This window comes from Scardinius erythrophthalmus (genome assembly GCF_964197995.2).
Source record: "Scardinius erythrophthalmus genome assembly, chromosome: 18".
Lineage (NCBI taxonomy): Eukaryota > Metazoa > Chordata > Actinopteri > Cypriniformes > Leuciscidae > Scardinius > Scardinius erythrophthalmus.
Window position 1 is genome coordinate 17,150,311 of NC_138238.1, and position 17,608 is coordinate 17,167,918.

Consider the following 17,608-nt stretch of genomic DNA (forward strand, 5'->3'; position numbering starts at 1 on the left):
CAAAGATAAGCCTAAAAATTATGAAGATTTGCACATCATTTTCTTTATATTATAGAGTTTGTCAAACTTTGCCAGAGGGGAGTTATATATAAATATATGAGTTTCTTTAGGTAAATCAAACTCCAACCATTGGTGTTTGTGGAGTCTTGATTGCTCCATGCCATCTTTTGGTAACAGGTCTTTCATTTGCAATGGAGTTAAAATACAATATATACATATTTACTTACTCTTACACATCATGGTCTTCATATGTTCATTATAATGAATGTCATTGTTTGGATCTCAATAACATACCTTGTAGTTTATAACTACAGCTGCAGGAACGTCATAATTTAAGGAATTTTCACTTAAAAAAATATCTGAAAATGAAAAAATTAAGTGATATAATGGAAACTTTCTGTCTACAATCACCTACTTGGGACTAAATTTTGTCAATTCAAATCAAGTCACTTCTTTGCATATAATCTGCTTTTTCTAAAAAAAATTATATGACAGAGATAGATGGATAGATAATGGCTGTGCTTGATTCATTTTAGTTTTATCATGCATTTTGCAAGCTCCAGTTTCAGTTAAATGTTTCAGTTTCATTGTATCCAAAACATATGAAAGGAAAAATCTGCAATTCACTACCTGTAATCCATATTCATAATACCTTTGCTGGATTTTGAATAATGCATGTTGACATTTATTGGCCTTCATTTAGACAGCAGAATATTTAACGCAATAGTAAATTTTGCTTTGCGCACAACCAATTCATTCTGAAAATGAGGGTCATAGTTTTACAGGCAAAAAGACATTGCAGACCATTTGCAGTTGACGCTCATTGCTGCTAATACAGAATCACGACGATGCTGAAAATGAATCAATATCCCCTGATAATTTTACACAGATTTGAATACACATGAATGTGCTTTGAATGAATTTAAATCTCCTCACAACTCCTAAACCAAGACTGCGACTTGTTATCATGCATTGCAAGAACAAAACACGGTGGGAGAAGGTAATTACAAGAACAAAGAATGCTGGGAGACATCATAGTGGCATCTGAGAGAAAGCTCTCAACCCCGTGGGGTGCAAAATGGGCAATATCTTCAAACCGACAGATGCAAAACTCAATCAGCACCATGTGAGAAATTGATCATCAATTGGAGAAATAGTTTCTAACAGACATATATATTTGATATGTTTTTTTCCCCACTTATTTCACAGTACACAAGTATGTAGTATAGTAAACTGGGTTTCGAGATGCACTACAGTTCAGTAAAGGATTGAGGCACAGAGTTTACAGTAGAACTGTTAAAAAAGGTTTAATGGGACACATAAATACAACCCAAATAAAAGAGCACTGACTTTTATTTGGTTAATGTGGCTACAGCAGTGTTTTTACACCCTAAACTGGTAATGATTCAGCGGCAGATTAACACCCCTACGTCTCTCCTTCTTAATTAGCTCACTAAATGATTTCAAGCTTAATTGAATGTCAGATTATTATTGCATGACAGCAGCTGTTTGAGGACAGGAAGACGAACAGCCGATGTGATTTGGAGTGATGGTCCTATCTCAGCCCTCTAGGATTAGTCAGGTATGTGCGTTTTCAGTGCTGTTTGATAATGAATAGCTATGAATGCATGGTCATACTCAGAGCCGGATTAACGCAAAGGCAAACTAGGCACGTGCCTAGGGCCCGATTGGCGGGATGGGGCCCAGACAGAGGGACAAAAAAAAAAAAAAAATGTACAAATGTCCTATCTACAATTTATTTCAATATTTATTTATTAACTAAAAATAGTGACGATGTTTATCTTAACCATAGACTGTTACATTACTACAGTTAAACCAATTAATGTGTCCGTTACAAAGCGGGTGCCGGCTTCTGAAAGTATGTGTAAAGAACGCATCCATCAGGTGCTGCGAGGCAAAAGCCTAATAAGCACACAAAGAAGCACATCTCATACAGCATGGATGTGTTAGTTGTCGTCATCTATTTTGGAGTGATTGCAATGTATTCTAAATATAAACTTGTACTGTAGATCAGCGTCATTTCTGGAAAAATCATTCACCGCTTTATTACGAGTTTAAAAGAGCGCGAGCGTAACGTGCCCAAGACGCGACGCTTTGAATTTGCGCGTACAATGAATAACATCGCGTCGGGAGCTGACTAGTAAAAAAGCTACACAATTAAAAGACAAGACGTCTGTATTCTAAGTTAAAAAGCCAACACACTACAACATTTTTAAATGTTTCAAATAAAGGATCTCATATCTATGGGTCTATCTTCTAAATTCTGCTGATGATTAGATTCCTGACATTACGCCAATAATATCACTTTATATATTTTTTTCTGCTCAGTAGCGATCGTGTCTTTCTCTTCCACTTGATTTGTGTATAGCATATTTAAGGTAGCAATGCAATATAAAATCACTTATGCTCATCTACTGAAGTGGGATTCTGGAACTGTGAATAAATTGAATAAAACAGCAAAATAACAACAACAACAATAACATCTTCATTAAACAAAAAAGAGATTACCTTAGATAAAGTTTGATTAATATGTACATACAGTACCGGTAAAAGTCTGGACCCATTACTATTTTTAATGTTTTTGAAAGAAGTTTATTATTATGCTCTACAAGCCTGCATTTATTTGATCAAAAATACAGAGAAAAAAAAAACAGGAATATTCAGCAAGGATGTGTTAAATATATAAAAAGTGACAGTGAAGACTTTTTTAAAACAACTTTTTAATAATCAAAGATCCTGAAAAAAAGTATCACAGGTTATAAAATAAATATTAAGCACCATTTCTAACATAATAAATCAGAATGATCACGTGGCACTAAATTCAGCTTTGCATCACAGAAATATAAAGTATAGTAAAATAGAAAACCATTATTTTAAATTTTAACTATTTTCACTATATTATTTTTCTGTATTTTTGATCAAATAAATCCAGGCTTGATGAGCATAAGAGACTTCTTTCAAAAACATTAAAAATAGTAATGTGTCCAAACTTATGTACTGTGTAAGTAAAAATATACTGCTTTTAAAATTAAATGTTGTATAAATAAAAAGGTTAGGAATCATATTTGTTTCAAGTGTTTTTTTATTGGGGGTGGGGGGCCTCCAACATGAATTTTGCCTAGGGCCTCCTAATGTCTAGAACCGGCCCTGGTCATACTGTGAATCTGCGCCGGCAGCTAATTGAAAAGTAATCTCTGTTCTTACATACAGCCAGTCATCCAAAAGACGGTTGTATTTTCAATATTCTCAGCTGGGCTGCAGCCAAAGGCACCCTTTACTCTGACAAAAAGAGCCACTGTGATTCAAGCCCACATCATTGACTTTTTTGGATCAACTTTTTTTATATGAATGCTGTCAATTCCATACATCTCCATTTCATAGTTGTTTATGGTCAATTCCATACAGGTGTTGGTTAATAGATGGCTCCTTTCTATGAGTGAGTGGCATGAAAAAAAATATATTTTCTTATTATTTTTTGATGGGCAAAAGGGATGTCCAGGGGGGATATTTGTTTTTTAATTTGAATGTTTCATTACATGACACTGAGTTTTTAGAAAAGAAATGCTTAGTGGCATTAGGAACCGATTTTTTTAACCGGTTTATTGAAACAAACTGTCTGAAAGAACCGGATCGCGGAAATGAATCGCACTTTACATCACTTGGTGAAAGGAGTCGGTTACAATAATCAGTTATTAATATTTTGTTGGTTGTCTCTGGATCAATTCATTATCAGAAATAAAACAATTGACTTCAAGCACAACTATGCAATATGCAATATGCTTCAAATATATTATTTCAATAAAGGGGCAAAGATATAAATTTTCCTATAGCAAAAAAGTAACGACATGATGATATACAGTAGTGGCCAAAAGTGATGTCCAGCACTTTTGGCCACTACTGTATATCATCATGTAGTTACTTTTTTGCTGGATAATAGGGAAGCGCAACATATCGGTTATCAGCTAAGAAGAGTTTTTGCCATTAAATATTGTGTGCTCTTTTGCCCTATTTTTAAAATTATTAAGATTAACTTTGCCAACTAATGCTCACATAAGTTAATCTTTGAAAACACTAATAAATTAATAACACTGCTAAATGTAATCTTTAGCAAATCTCAAAATGAGATTAATGTTATGTGATACCAAAATTCACGTAGCATTTTGCACTGAATTTAGTTTAGTTATTTATTTATTTTAGGCAAAATATTATAAAATTGTAATATTAGCCATTTAGGTTTCAGCATGAAAATAATTAGCGGCTTATTTGCCAAAATTGTAATATCAGTAAACAAAAAATGGTTGATATATTAAATAACCATGTAGTACTGCATGTTTTAGGACAATCCAGTGAATTAGAATACAAATGAAATGTTTCAATTACTATTATTATTGATTACAAATGAATGTATATGACAAACGAAAGGTATGGTATCAGTCTAAAAAAGCTTTAAACTACTTCTGCCAAACGGTAAAACTAATATTAAAAAATGAATACTTCTGACTCTAAATCTATAAAATAGCCGATACACACACTCAATAACCATACATCATTTTAAGGTCAATTCACACTGCACCGACAGACGCAGACAGTCACCAGATTACAGAACATCACTTCTCAGACGTTCTAAATCCGATTCAGCATGTTCAATCTGCTAAAACAAGCTCCAACAGACAGGCGTAACACACTGATCCGACGAAGCGTCTGTTGGTGCGGTGAATTGGCCTTTAAGTGCAGTTGTGCTGCAAGATTCAGTGTTGCTTGGCAACCATAAACAACTAAACTGAACATTATACAGTATACTGTGTACACCATCATACAGACTAGATCTTAAGCCCTCTAACATTTTTTGTTTTGTTGTTAAGTGGTTATATCATAGTCTCCAGATGCAAACAATCAGTTTTGAGTCTTCTACACTTAGTGCGTATCTCTCAGTGGATACTCATCCTAGTTTTTAGCTTTCCCTTGATTCGATCCCAATCTCAGCCATGTTTACTTGCAGGGATGTTTGCCTGCAGCCCCACACCTCGAAAGCAAAAAAAAAAAAAAAAACCTATAGCAGGCAGTGGGGGCCTGACCTGATTTACTGTTAATGCATTTTAATACAGGCAAGTCCCCGGTCTCCTGCAGAGTCGTCTCTGGGAGAGGGAAAAAAAGGTTCTGCTGCTGTGTATTATCATTTCATCATTTATTCATGCTGGTCTATAAACAGAGGGAGAGAGGCAGGCTGAAGCGGTTTGGCAGATGAAATCTGAAAAAGACACCCATTAATGTGGGAGACATTAGGAGAGTCAGGTGATGTCAGACACTTTCCTTTGACATCTAATTGATGATAAGGATTTATTTCACAGGGGGATTTAAACTGTGTTCCAGACAGTTTCATTTCAGACAGAACAGAGGGCCGCTCTAGGCCATGCTCTGGCAGAGCTAAAGAGCACCGCAGCCATATTTCTGCCCCAACATGAAAAAGTACCAACTATATGACCCCTGGGATTTCATACAGCACATTCCCAAAAAGCCTTGCTTTGATTTATAAAAACAAACAAGTGGCAAGCATTTCAATTTTACAATGTAATTTTGAGCAGAGGCTTCAGATGTCATTCATGAAGCTCCAGATGATTTTAACAATGCTTTTGACTAGGGATGTGCAGATGAATTTTGAAAAATAACAAACCGATCCACAAAAATATTGATATATTTATTGTTTTATGTAAACTAAACTGATTTTGTGTGAATTTTTTTTTTTTTTTTTTTTTATTGCAAATAGTTGTATAGAACCATGTTGTTGAATGAAAAGAAAAAACTGAGACAGAATAAATCCAGAAGAACTGCGGGAACGTCTCCAAGATGCTTGAAGAAACCTTCCTGCAAAGCTACAGTACTGTGAAAAGTATTGGCACTTGTGTTAAAATGCTGTAAAGTGAGAATGCTTTCAAAAATAAAAATCACAAATTGAATTTATTTATGATTTAACTTCTATTAACTAATTCAGATCAATATATGGTGTAACGACCCTTTGCGTTTAAAACGGCTTTTGTCCAGGTACACGTGCATAGTTTTTCAGGTAGCTTTGCAGGAAGGTTTGTTCAAGCATCTCGGAGACGTTCCCACAGTTCTTCTGGATTTAGTCTGTCTCAGTTTTTTCTGTTTCTTCGTGTAATCACAGACGGACTCGATGATGGTGAGATCGGATCATACCGGCTGTTGTCAGACTCCTTGTGCATACACAAATCTCACTGGATTATTACAATTAATGGCAAAAAGAATGTTTGGAAATGTAAACTGATATTTCCTACTGACACACTACAGCAAAAGATATAAATAACTGACTTAAAACCTTTTTTTTGGGGGGGGGGGGGGGTATTAACATGCCTAAGACTTTTGCACAGTACTGTATATATATATATATATATATATATATATATATATATATATATATATATATATATATATATATATATATATATATATATATATATATATATATATATATATAAATTATAAATTATTATTTTCAACCTTCATTCTGACCTGTCTGAAATTATCAGTTTTTAAGGGTCAGCTCCTTTAAGGCTTGTCAGTAAATGGCCACTGTTATGATTGGTTAGCGTCATTGTATTAGAAACAATATCAACGCCCACTTGCTATTGCACGTGATGCAAGAGTTATGAAATCATTTACTTACGTTTTGTGATGCAGCTGCTGTCAGATTCAATACAGTTGGCTGCTTAATCTTTCATAATTTCCAACATAACTGTAAAGTATAATTAGTCTTAAATATAACTATATTATGGAATATAACTAAACAGTAGGGATGCACCGATGCATCGGCTGAACATCGGTAACGGCCGATATTTGCCTCGTTAACTGCCATCGGCCATCGGGAAATAAAAATGACATTCGCCGATGTCACATATGGGTGTCAGTTTGGTTTGATATGCTGGGGACAGAGACGCATTTGGAAGTGCATTTTCAGAAGTGCTGGGTAGGCCTACAATGACGCATTTTTTTTTTCTCTCTCTCTCTTTCGCGCTGCGCAGGTTATGTTTTAAAAGACGATGTCCTTGTAGCTCAGGCACGGCCCCACTTTTCAACAGGCCCACCCAAAACTTAAAAAAAAAAAAATAATTCGCCAATAAGCTCATAATTTGTTCTAAAATAGCTAAAACTATAGCCTATATAGGCCTATATATTGATCGAAATGTGAGAAATATATGAAATATCATCATTGGGGTGAAATAAAAAACATTTTTGTCAGTTTTGTTACCTGACTCATGTGGAACGGAAGGCAGAACGTACTCGGTTACTTTAACCTCGGTTCCCTGAGAAATAAGGGAACGAGTATTGCGTTGCAAACGCTATGAGAAAACTCCTTTTCTCGAGAAAAGAACGACCATGGTGTGTAGCAGAAGCAGCGGCGGAGTATGCACGATCCACGAGTGCTGAAGACGTTCTGCACGGCTTTGATGGGTGCGCAGGAGGACACAAATAGGTGGCGACCGCTTCTTCCAGTGGCGGGAGCGTTTCTCTCAGCGCCGTCAACAGATAGAGCGTTAACTGTACACACCGCCGCCGACTTGAGCTGCAAAGAAGCTCTGGCCGCCCTGTCAAGGGCGCTTGTCAAAAAGTACGGGGAAGCTTGACCGCTCTGAATAGAGTGAGAGAGCGCGCGCGCGGCCGGGGCTCTCTCTCTCTGCTCGAGGCAGAAGAGCGCGTGCGCTCTTAAAATTTCATATTTTGGTATGAACATTCACCCGTGTTTTTTCCCTCAAAAAACGAACACGAAAAATAAAGTGAATATAATGGGTTTTTTTTTGTTGGGTCAGACAATGATTACCAAATTTCTCTCTCATATGCTCTTCATAACAACTGAAAAAGAACTTGCCATAAATAAGGTTATAACTGTCAACCAGAAAGTGACATTAAAGGTTTTTTTGTTTCATAAATTGGTCTGATTGAATTTGTGATCATTTAGTGTGATCAAGAGCCGAAAGACTTGTATGTTTCCGTGGCACAAAAGAAGGAATAAATAACAAAAAGAAAAAACATCGGCATCGACATCGGCCATCGGCCAAGTTGTTATGTTAAACATCGGTATCGGTATCGGCCCAGAATTTCCCAATCGGTGCATCCCTACTAAACAGTCTTTAAGTATTAGTTTACATATCATTACATGCAGTATAAACCAAATTCACAAGTAAATCATGTCTATGAAGTAAAGGAATACAGAGTGGAGCCTCCGAGACCCAGCGGTCCAGGACATTTGTTGGGCATGTGAGTATTTGAGAAGATAGGACAAATGACTGCCAAGGTTTAATCAAACAAATGGGATATCACTGAAAAGCCCAGTATGGAGTCTTTATTAAAACATGGTTTCAGGCCAGAAGCTATTCCTTCCCATGAATTCAGATCTTGAGTCGCTTACAGGGGACAAACATGAATTACAGGGTCTCAGGAGGCAAAGACCACAGGAAGCCTTCTGTCACAGTGAATTAACAAAGTGATCAACAGTTCTAGCTAGCGGGATGAGTGCGATAATGGATCAGTCTACAAAGTGACAACAACACGAAATGATTCAGGGTAGAAGCAATTCTGTGGATTCCCAGAAAACACAATTTCTTGACAGAAAATGATTCATCCGTTGTACAGAAGCATAGGCTTAATTCACAACATCTTAAAATTCTCCATGGAGAGAAAATACCTGCTATTGACAATGGATGCATTTAACGTATAAGAAGCTTTTCAAACAGAATTTACATTTACATATTATATGTGTGTGCCACTCCAAAACATACACATAATGATGGTCTTCATAGAGGATTGTGAGGATTTTAAAAACGCTGGTGGGGAAAGGGTTAATGTTTTTGTGGAAACCGTGATTGTTTTCATTTTCAGTATTCATTTATTTGAAATGAAGATCTTTTTAACATAACCCCATAGCTTTACTGTCAATTTTGTCAATTTAATAAATCGTTGCTACATAAAAGTAAGAAAAATTTTAATAAAAATATTACTGACCCCAAAACATTAATGCAGGCCTATACAAATCTACAAAAATAAAATATCACCCATTTGTAACTCTTAGAATTGAAAAACTTGCTAAATGATGCTTTTGAAATTATCTTTAATTAATGCTAACGTTCTCACAGCTACACAGCCTAAACACACCTCCACTGAATCAAACAGCCTTCTCCTGACAGAGAAAGAGAACACTGCCCTCTGCTGTCTCAAACCAGCATCTGTTGGGTGTTCACCAGACAATCTGAATATGTTGTAACCCCAACGCTTTCATTATTTGATAAGGCCTCTGAGGAGTCCGGACTCATCGCCTCACTTCAAAGACTACAAGAAGACACACTAGTCGAACTTATCTTGTGCATTTGACACACATTACTGCTTTTGTTCAAATAAACAAGCAAGACGTGCATTAATGCCAAGCCCTGAGGTCAAAGTTGTGCATCAGTCATGCAATACCGTCGCCTAAAGGAGATGCAGACTTTGCCTAAAGGAGATGCATTGTTCCTGTTCTGACAGCTGAGTTTTGCTCAGTCAAATCCTAAGTCGAATCCAAAGAAAAGAATTGGAAGAATATAAGCTCTTCAATAAGATAAAGACAGAGTCCCAGAGCCAGAAGGACGGAGATGCGGTGAATATTAAGCAACATTGAGGCTTTATGTAATGTAAGACTGTGCCAAAGCTCTCCCTCAGACGTTGTCATCGCGGTTCCACCTACAGTCTCTCTCATCATCGTCACCCTATTTGCTCAGTTGGTATAGGGGGAATTTTTCCAATAAGCATGCCACTCTCACCAGCTGGACTGCCTCACGTTGCAGGTTACCAGGGGAACAAAGATTCAGCAGTCTGTTTCTATGGAGAGCAAACACAAACCTCAAGGTTACCAACATTAAGGAGTCTTATTCATGTGGAGAGGCTCAGAATATCTGACAGTTCAACTGAGCCTTCTATCTCGAGCCTGTCTGCTGTTTTTTTCATCCCTGTACAATCCATTCCCAGAATGACAAGAGAGGTGAACAACAGTGATGGCTGAGTTCCCATTGCTCCTCTGTAATGACAAGGCACAACAAATCCCACACCTGAAAAAAGTACACCTGCTCCCATGAAACTATCTGCTCGGGTACAAAGCTAAAGTACGGCTTCTGAAAATATCTGTATTCACTGGATTTCTCGGCTTTTCGCTTTTCCAATGAAAATGTATTCCATCGTACCCAGCTGGAAAATCGATTTCACAGACGCAAAGTCTTCACAGGGTGTTTGATGCTCCACGTCTGCTAACAGGCACTCTGAGCTATTCGGAGAACACGTCATGGCATCTAATGAAGACAAAAGCAGAGGTTTGGGGAAGGAAGGTTAATGTTAAATTAATGGAGACCTCCTCTGTCCTTGACAAATCATGTGGCCCCGATGACCCTTTCCCAGACTGGAACTTCCTGACAAAAAGGCTTATGCTTGCTTTAAGCCATTTATTTTACTCTCACGTAGTGCATTTTTACGAAGAGGTGGTGTGTCAGTTGCTTTGTGAATCACACTGTATAATTCTCATATTTAGTTATTCAGCAGGGACTTGATGTTCATGTTTGGGATTCACAACAACACTAACTCTGTGTTTGTAGCGAGATCCCAAAACAGCCCAATTTTCAGGATTCAGCAAGTTCTGCTGTCAAACTAAGTCCCAAGACAGATGGGAACCTGAGATTTTTACTCCTACAGCAGCAGGTTCAAACAAAGTTGAGAATTAGGCTTCTATTATTAGTTGACTCTTTGGAAGTCATGTTTCCAAACTGTAAAAAATATATTATTTTTGTAATAGAGACAACATGAAAAGAGTTTAAAGGGTTAGTTCGCTCAAAAATAACATTCTGTTAGTTACTCACCATGTCGTTCCAAAACCATATGACCTTGTTCTGTGATCCGAAATATTTTAAATATTTTAATTATTTCATGAATAGACAGTTCAAAAGAACAGCATTTATTTGAATTAGAAATCTTTAATAACATTAGAATTGTCTTTCCTGTCACTTTTGATCAATGTAATGCATCCTTTGTCTCATAAAACTAGTTTAAAAACCCAAACTGAAGTCATACAATACATTTGTGTGATGAAAGGTAATATTTTAATCAAAATCACTGATAATCTCCCCTCAGTGAGCTGTTAACTTTCAAAAGGATCACAGAGTCTGGCAGTTCAGTGAACCAGTTAGAGTTCTCAAATTAATATTCAAATTTCTGCCTTTTACTAGCTATTGGAAATGTGTGCTATTCAAGTCTTCTGAAGTCATACAAGATGTGTGTATCATTTTTAGCAACCTAATCTCACAGGTAAATGTGACTGTTTCGAGGTGGCAATTTCGAATCAATTCATAAAATGCGAATCATGTAAAAGACATGATTATAAGGGGGAAAAGTAAGCATGAAGGTCCACCCTTAACCCCAATCCTAAACATACCCATCATTGGGGTGTAAGCAGATACTAAAACATATAAATGAGATTGTACAGATTCATACGAATTAAGCCACAATGACATCTGATTGTGTTGTTTTTATGGTGCTAAAACGTTTTACAGAAAAGAGCTGCATGAAGATTCTTAAAAAGTTCCACAGAAAAATAACAGATTATGGCAGTGAAACCAAGTAAATAACTACAAAATGTTAATTTTGGGCTAAACAATTTAAGACTAGCAGCAATAAAGTATTAAAAAAGGCAAGATTTATTATATTACAGTCCTGTCAAAATGAATAAAAATACTTCAAATTTAAATAAAACATTTTGTCAATCATTTAATTTCCTACTTGGACAAGTAGCATAACCACTTAGCTTTATGTAAATCTGACTCTGCGCCACACATATACTTGACAATCATCATGCAAAATGACATTTACTCTCAAATCACATCCTTAACCTCCACGCTCACTTCTCTCCATCTCACACGCACAATTCAATTTCAGTAGTTCCTAACTGTGTGATGAAGATCCCAGGCCATTAAAGGAGAACTCCGGTCAATTTTAACATTGAGCTCATTTTTTTGTACATTTGGAGTGCTGTCAATACAGAGAACAACGACAAAAATCGGTGTTGCCTACACCGAGTTATTCTATTTTTAAAATTTGCACCCTATTGACTTCAATGGGGCAAGTAGTAAGCCTGCTTTTTAGCCTCTTAACATCCTTTAAGTGTCATTACAAGTGCACAGAAAATGTGAGTGATTCCTTCCGAGTGAACATGGGTGGATCTGACTGCAGTAGATGTTAGAGATATTAATAAAAATGAAGTTAATTCAGCCAGCGCTCATACCTTTGTTTACATCCTGTTTTCGGTGGAAGGCCATAGTAATCGATTGTCGAGTTCACGCGCGTGATCATAGGTACTAAACCTATGTGCGTGAACTCGACAATCGATTACTATGGCCTTCCACCGAAAACAGGATGTAAACAAAGGTATGAGCGCTGGCTGAATTAACTTCATTTTTATTAATATCTTTCACATCTACTGCAGTCAGATCCACCCGTGTTCACTCGGAAGGAATCACTCACATTTTCTGTGCACTTGTAATGACACTTAAAGGATGTTAAGAGGCTAAAAAGCAGGCTTACTACTTGCCCCATTGAAGTCAATAGGGTGCAAATTTTAAAAATAGAATAACTCGGTGTAGGCAACACCGATTTTTGTCGTTGTTCTCTGTATTGACAGCACTCCAAATGTACAAAAAAATGAGCTCAATGTTAAAATTGACCGGAGTTCTCCTTTAAGCTTCATTGATAACTTGCAACTGGCATGACAACTTTATCAAAGTGTTGAAAATATCAGAGTGTCGCTCCTGTGTTCGAGCTTTCTGACTGTGCCGCATCAGTCACCCTCATCTCAGATGTGTTACTCAAAAATATAATCTTTTCCTTGCATCAGTCTGGACGTAAAGTAGGCCGTTGTGATAGAAATTAAGCTGTTGGCATGACTACTCACCTTCCTTGTAAAACTCTCTGACTTTTGGGAATACACGAGCAAATACAGACAGACAGAGCACAGATGGATTGTCTGAACACCACAGCAAAACTCTCAGTGCATGATATAACAATAAGCATTATCGTTTAAAAAGTGCAATCACAGTTGGTAATACATTCATGAAACCACCCTTATTTAGCATTTATCCCTACTGAAAAGTCACAATACATTCCACAAATAATATTCTGTATTGGTAATTTTAAGTTTAAATAAATAAATAAAAAATTGCCTTTGTCCTATATAATATGTTATATTAAAAAATATATAATGATATAAAATAATAATATATGAGCAATATCACACAGTGCGAGTAGCATGGCTGTATATCAGCACGGCCGAAGGTCATCACAGCATGCTGATATACAGCCATATTGCACAGCTACGAGTGTGATACTGCATTTATACAACAGTTCGACGACACAAGTGGGTAAATAAACAACAATGTCTTTAAAACAGTGTCTCTTTTGTGCAGAACTACTTCAAATCTCAAGTTGACAGTTTAAAAGTTGAGCCCTAGCTTCTGTTAATAATTCTAAAACGTCACTTTAGAACTAGTAACGAAGGAATTTTTAGTCGCTTAATTGAAGCATATTGTGTTATGTAGAGCAGTGGTTCCCAAACCTGTCCTGGAGTACCCCAACACTGCACGTTTTCTTTGTCTCCCTAATCAAACACACCTGACCTGATTTAACTCATCAGCTCATTATCACATGGGTTTAGAACAGGACAGGACAACCCAGGACAGGTTTGGGAACCACTGATGTAGTAGAGTATTATGAGAGATAGCTCGACTAAGTAATGGCATTACTTACATTTAGTTGATATTCTTCAGGTAAATCTCATGCTCATAATCACAAAATCAGTTTGAATGTCCCGATGTCTTTGTCCCTGAAACTGTTAAGGGGATTGTCCATGACAGCTAGTCAATTCATTTGTAAGTTGCATCTTATTGTTTACAATCTTAAGTCCCTTTCAATATAAAAGTCTTTGCTCCTGACTTACTCATAAAGACAGTCTTAGCTGCCATCTAATGGTGTAACAATGTAACTATCACTGAACTCGAAATCACAAACACTAACCCACACACCCTTTCTAATTATTGAAAATAATATTTAAATAAACAATTTTAGCCATTATAAAAGTGTAAAAAGTTTGTACAACAGGAAATAAACACAAACAAACAGTTCAGTCAAAAGAAGCTAAAACAGCAACGCTAGTACAGGATTTCAGTTAAATATAAAGTTATGAAACTTATCTTTGCCCTTTGCCATTTGCTCTGGGAAAAATAGATTAATAAGACCAAAGATTGCCCACTTGATATAGCCTACCCAAAATGAAAAATACCTCATGTTTAAACTATGTACATAAAAGCCAGCGGCCAATTCCCGAAGGACTGGCAGAGATGAAGCGGTTCACTATGGAAGCATATGGGTAGCAATATTAAATTTGAAATGTAATATACAAAATGACAATGCATTTCCGTATTTAAAGGGGTGGTTGATTGCTATTTCACTTTTTTCATTTTAAATACTGTGTAATGTTGCTGTTGGTGCATGAACAGTATCTGCAAAGTTGCTGCGCTGAAAGTTCAACGTAAGCAGAGATATTGTCTTTTAAAAATCAGGAAGTTTAATGCCTACAAAAACGACTCGAATGGGACTACAACGAGATACTTCCCGGGTTTTATACGTAACTAACCCATACATTTACATCAACCCTCCCTCCGGAACATGTTCTGCTGTCGAAGAGGAGGAGTTATAGTGGAGAGCTGTAGCTGTCAGGTCTTCTGTGTTCAGGCTTCCTACAGACGCTGTAGTTCGTCAACAATGGTTAAAATTTAAGTTTGATTATGTTCCTGACAATTACAATCGTAGTTTAGCTCTCTGTGCTGCGCATTTTACGGAAGACAGCTTCCAGAATCTACACGAGTTCAATGTCGGATTCAACAAGAAACTATTACTCCAACATGAAGCAGTTACAGCTTTAAAACCAGAGGCCACAACCTGCAAGTAAGATTTAATCATTTTAAAGGTATTTGCCTGTATAATTTAAGACGTACGTTTTAGTTTTATCAAGGATGTAAAAAAATGCCAGCGCTGGCTTTAGTATATGACAGATGCGTATAAACATTTTGGACCCGAATTTGTATATGTACAAATTTTGTAAACGTATTTTCCATGTATACTTTATGACGTAATTTTTTGATTTGATCAAGAACGCAAACCAATGCCAAAGCTGTTTGGTTATAGTAGCTAGTTAGTTCGATGTTATTTTGTGTGTATAAGAAACGTGTACAAACTTCAAAAAATTATCGCAACAGCGAACTTCAGCTGCTGTTATCACATGTACACCTAAAGAAAACGACAAACTGAGTAAACTACCGGTAAGTGTTGTGAATAGTTAAACGGTTGTTCATTCTATCAATAAAACAATATCTTTAAAAAACGGTATTACTCAGTCATGTATTCAGTTATATTAAATGTTTAATCAGGGGGAAAGCGTATCTCAAAAGCTAACAAACAGCAGTAGCATTTTCAAGTAACAGCGTATGGGAATTCTTTGAGAAAATAATAATAATTAAAAAAAATTACCATTCAGAAACGTTTAGTAAGAGCCGTGTTTGCGGAGGTTCTGCTTGACTCTCTTCATCACCGCTCTCTGGGTCTGATTCTGGCTCAAACTGATGAGGCAATATTGACACCATTACATTTGACCGGGTCCGGAGCACATGCAACTGTCGCCCGTAAAGGTAATGGGCGTGAAGATTCCGGACGCAGTTTAGCCAATTACAACACACCAGCCGAACTAACCAATCTGAGCTCATTGCCTCTTTCTGAGGGAGTGGTTTCATAGAATCAGGAAGTCAACCGGTCGTTCAAATGACAGAGGAGGAAGCGGCTTACAATAAAGGTGAAATTTATGAAAAATAAGGCGTTTTTTAACAAACGAAACACGAAGACATGTTATATTGCAGCCCATAAACATAATCAAGCTAAGAAAAAAGGCAGTAAACCACCCCTTTAAATTTGCCATTTCATACACTAGTTTTAATATGTAAATTTAATACATATTTTAACGCTTTATAAGTTGCTAAATTAAAATTAAAATGTATTACAGAAATGATTATGTTTAACATGTTCACGCAAAAAAATATCATTTTGCTACAGTTTTTGCTTGAACATGTTAAACATATCTAATCATTTCTGTAGCCTAATACATTTTACACTCACAGCTAAGACACGTGCGATTGCATTTTCATTAAATGTCCCACAATGCATGTAGCAAAATTCAATGTGTAAATTGAAAATGCATTCAGAACCGATCACGTCCCCGCCCCCTCCCACCCTGTCAATCACTGCGTGAAGTTTGGGTGAATGTGGAGCAAGTCGGGGGCTGGTGACATCATCGTCTATAATTCAGAGTCTAATATTTAAAAAAACGAAGCAGCACAAATGAAGCATAAACAAACAAGACTATTTTGCATGAATTTGGAGCATGTGAGGGGCTGAGTGACCTCAGAATGACCAATAGCCTACATATTATTTTAATATCTAAGAAACCGAAGCAGCACAAAATAAACGTTTACCGGCACAAACGAAGCACAAACGATTGAGCCTATTTTGGGTGAATTTGGAGCAGGTCGGGCCGGTAACATCATCGTCTATAATTCGGTCTAATATTTTAAAAACCGAAGCAGAACAAACAAAACTTTTACAGCACAAACGAAGCACTTTTTTACACAATTTACATATTAAAACTAGTGTATGAAATGGTAAATTGTAAATTATAGCCTATAATTGAATTATCATTTTCGTTTTGCACCAAACGTTGCACAAATGTAATGGAAAATTTAAATACAGAAACGCATTGCCATTTTACATATTGCATTGTCATTTTACATATTGCATTGTCATTTTGCATATTACATTTCAAATTGAATATTGCTACCCTTATGCTTCCATGGTTCTCTGCGTGTAGCCTAGGCCTACATGAGCGCTGAACGGCCGCTGACGTTCTGGAGCTCAATCTCAAAAACATCTAAACAAATTGTCAATAATGCGCTATGTTTATATATAGGTTGCATATTTGAGGTCTAAATAACTAGCCTACATTCTCGCCTAAAAGATTACTGTAGTATTTGTAAAATTATGGTGGTTTGCTCGTCCGACATGACACTCTCTGTGAGAAATGTTGCAAGCGGAGTGATATAGGCTAAACGCTGAAACGGGGAACGAGTGCTGATACTGGGGAAATATCGCATGGCAGGAAAAGGCTCTCAGCCAACAAGATTTGAGAACTGTTTTAAATGCAATAAAATATAATATAATATAAAATAATTTAATATAATAATATTTTAGGACACTTTTGTAATAAACTTGTATACTTTGACTTGATTGATGCACAAATATCCAAAAATTTCCTGAATGCAGAAGTCGCCCAACTCATAGTGGAATTATCCTTTACATTTCCGGTCTCTGGCGTTTCTTGTTATATTAGTGTATTTTCCGAGCTGAGAATGTAATGTTATACCTATGATTTTTTTATTTTTTTTATTTTTAAACATAGCTCCATAGT

At 36.5% G+C, this 17,608-nt stretch overlaps 1 protein-coding gene across 1 annotated transcript in view; it reads left to right on the top strand.

Annotated features, from left to right (window-relative positions):
- Positions 1-1,514: 1,514 nt before the first annotated feature.
- The window catches only part of nme2a (NME/NM23 nucleoside diphosphate kinase 2a), a 34,450-nt gene continuing 18,356 nt past the window's right edge, over positions 1,515-17,608 (top strand). The window contains exon 1 of the mRNA XM_081393442.1: positions 1,515-1,582. The gene's annotated coding sequence lies outside the window, so the exon portion shown is untranslated. The remainder of the gene's footprint in view (positions 1,583-17,608) is intronic.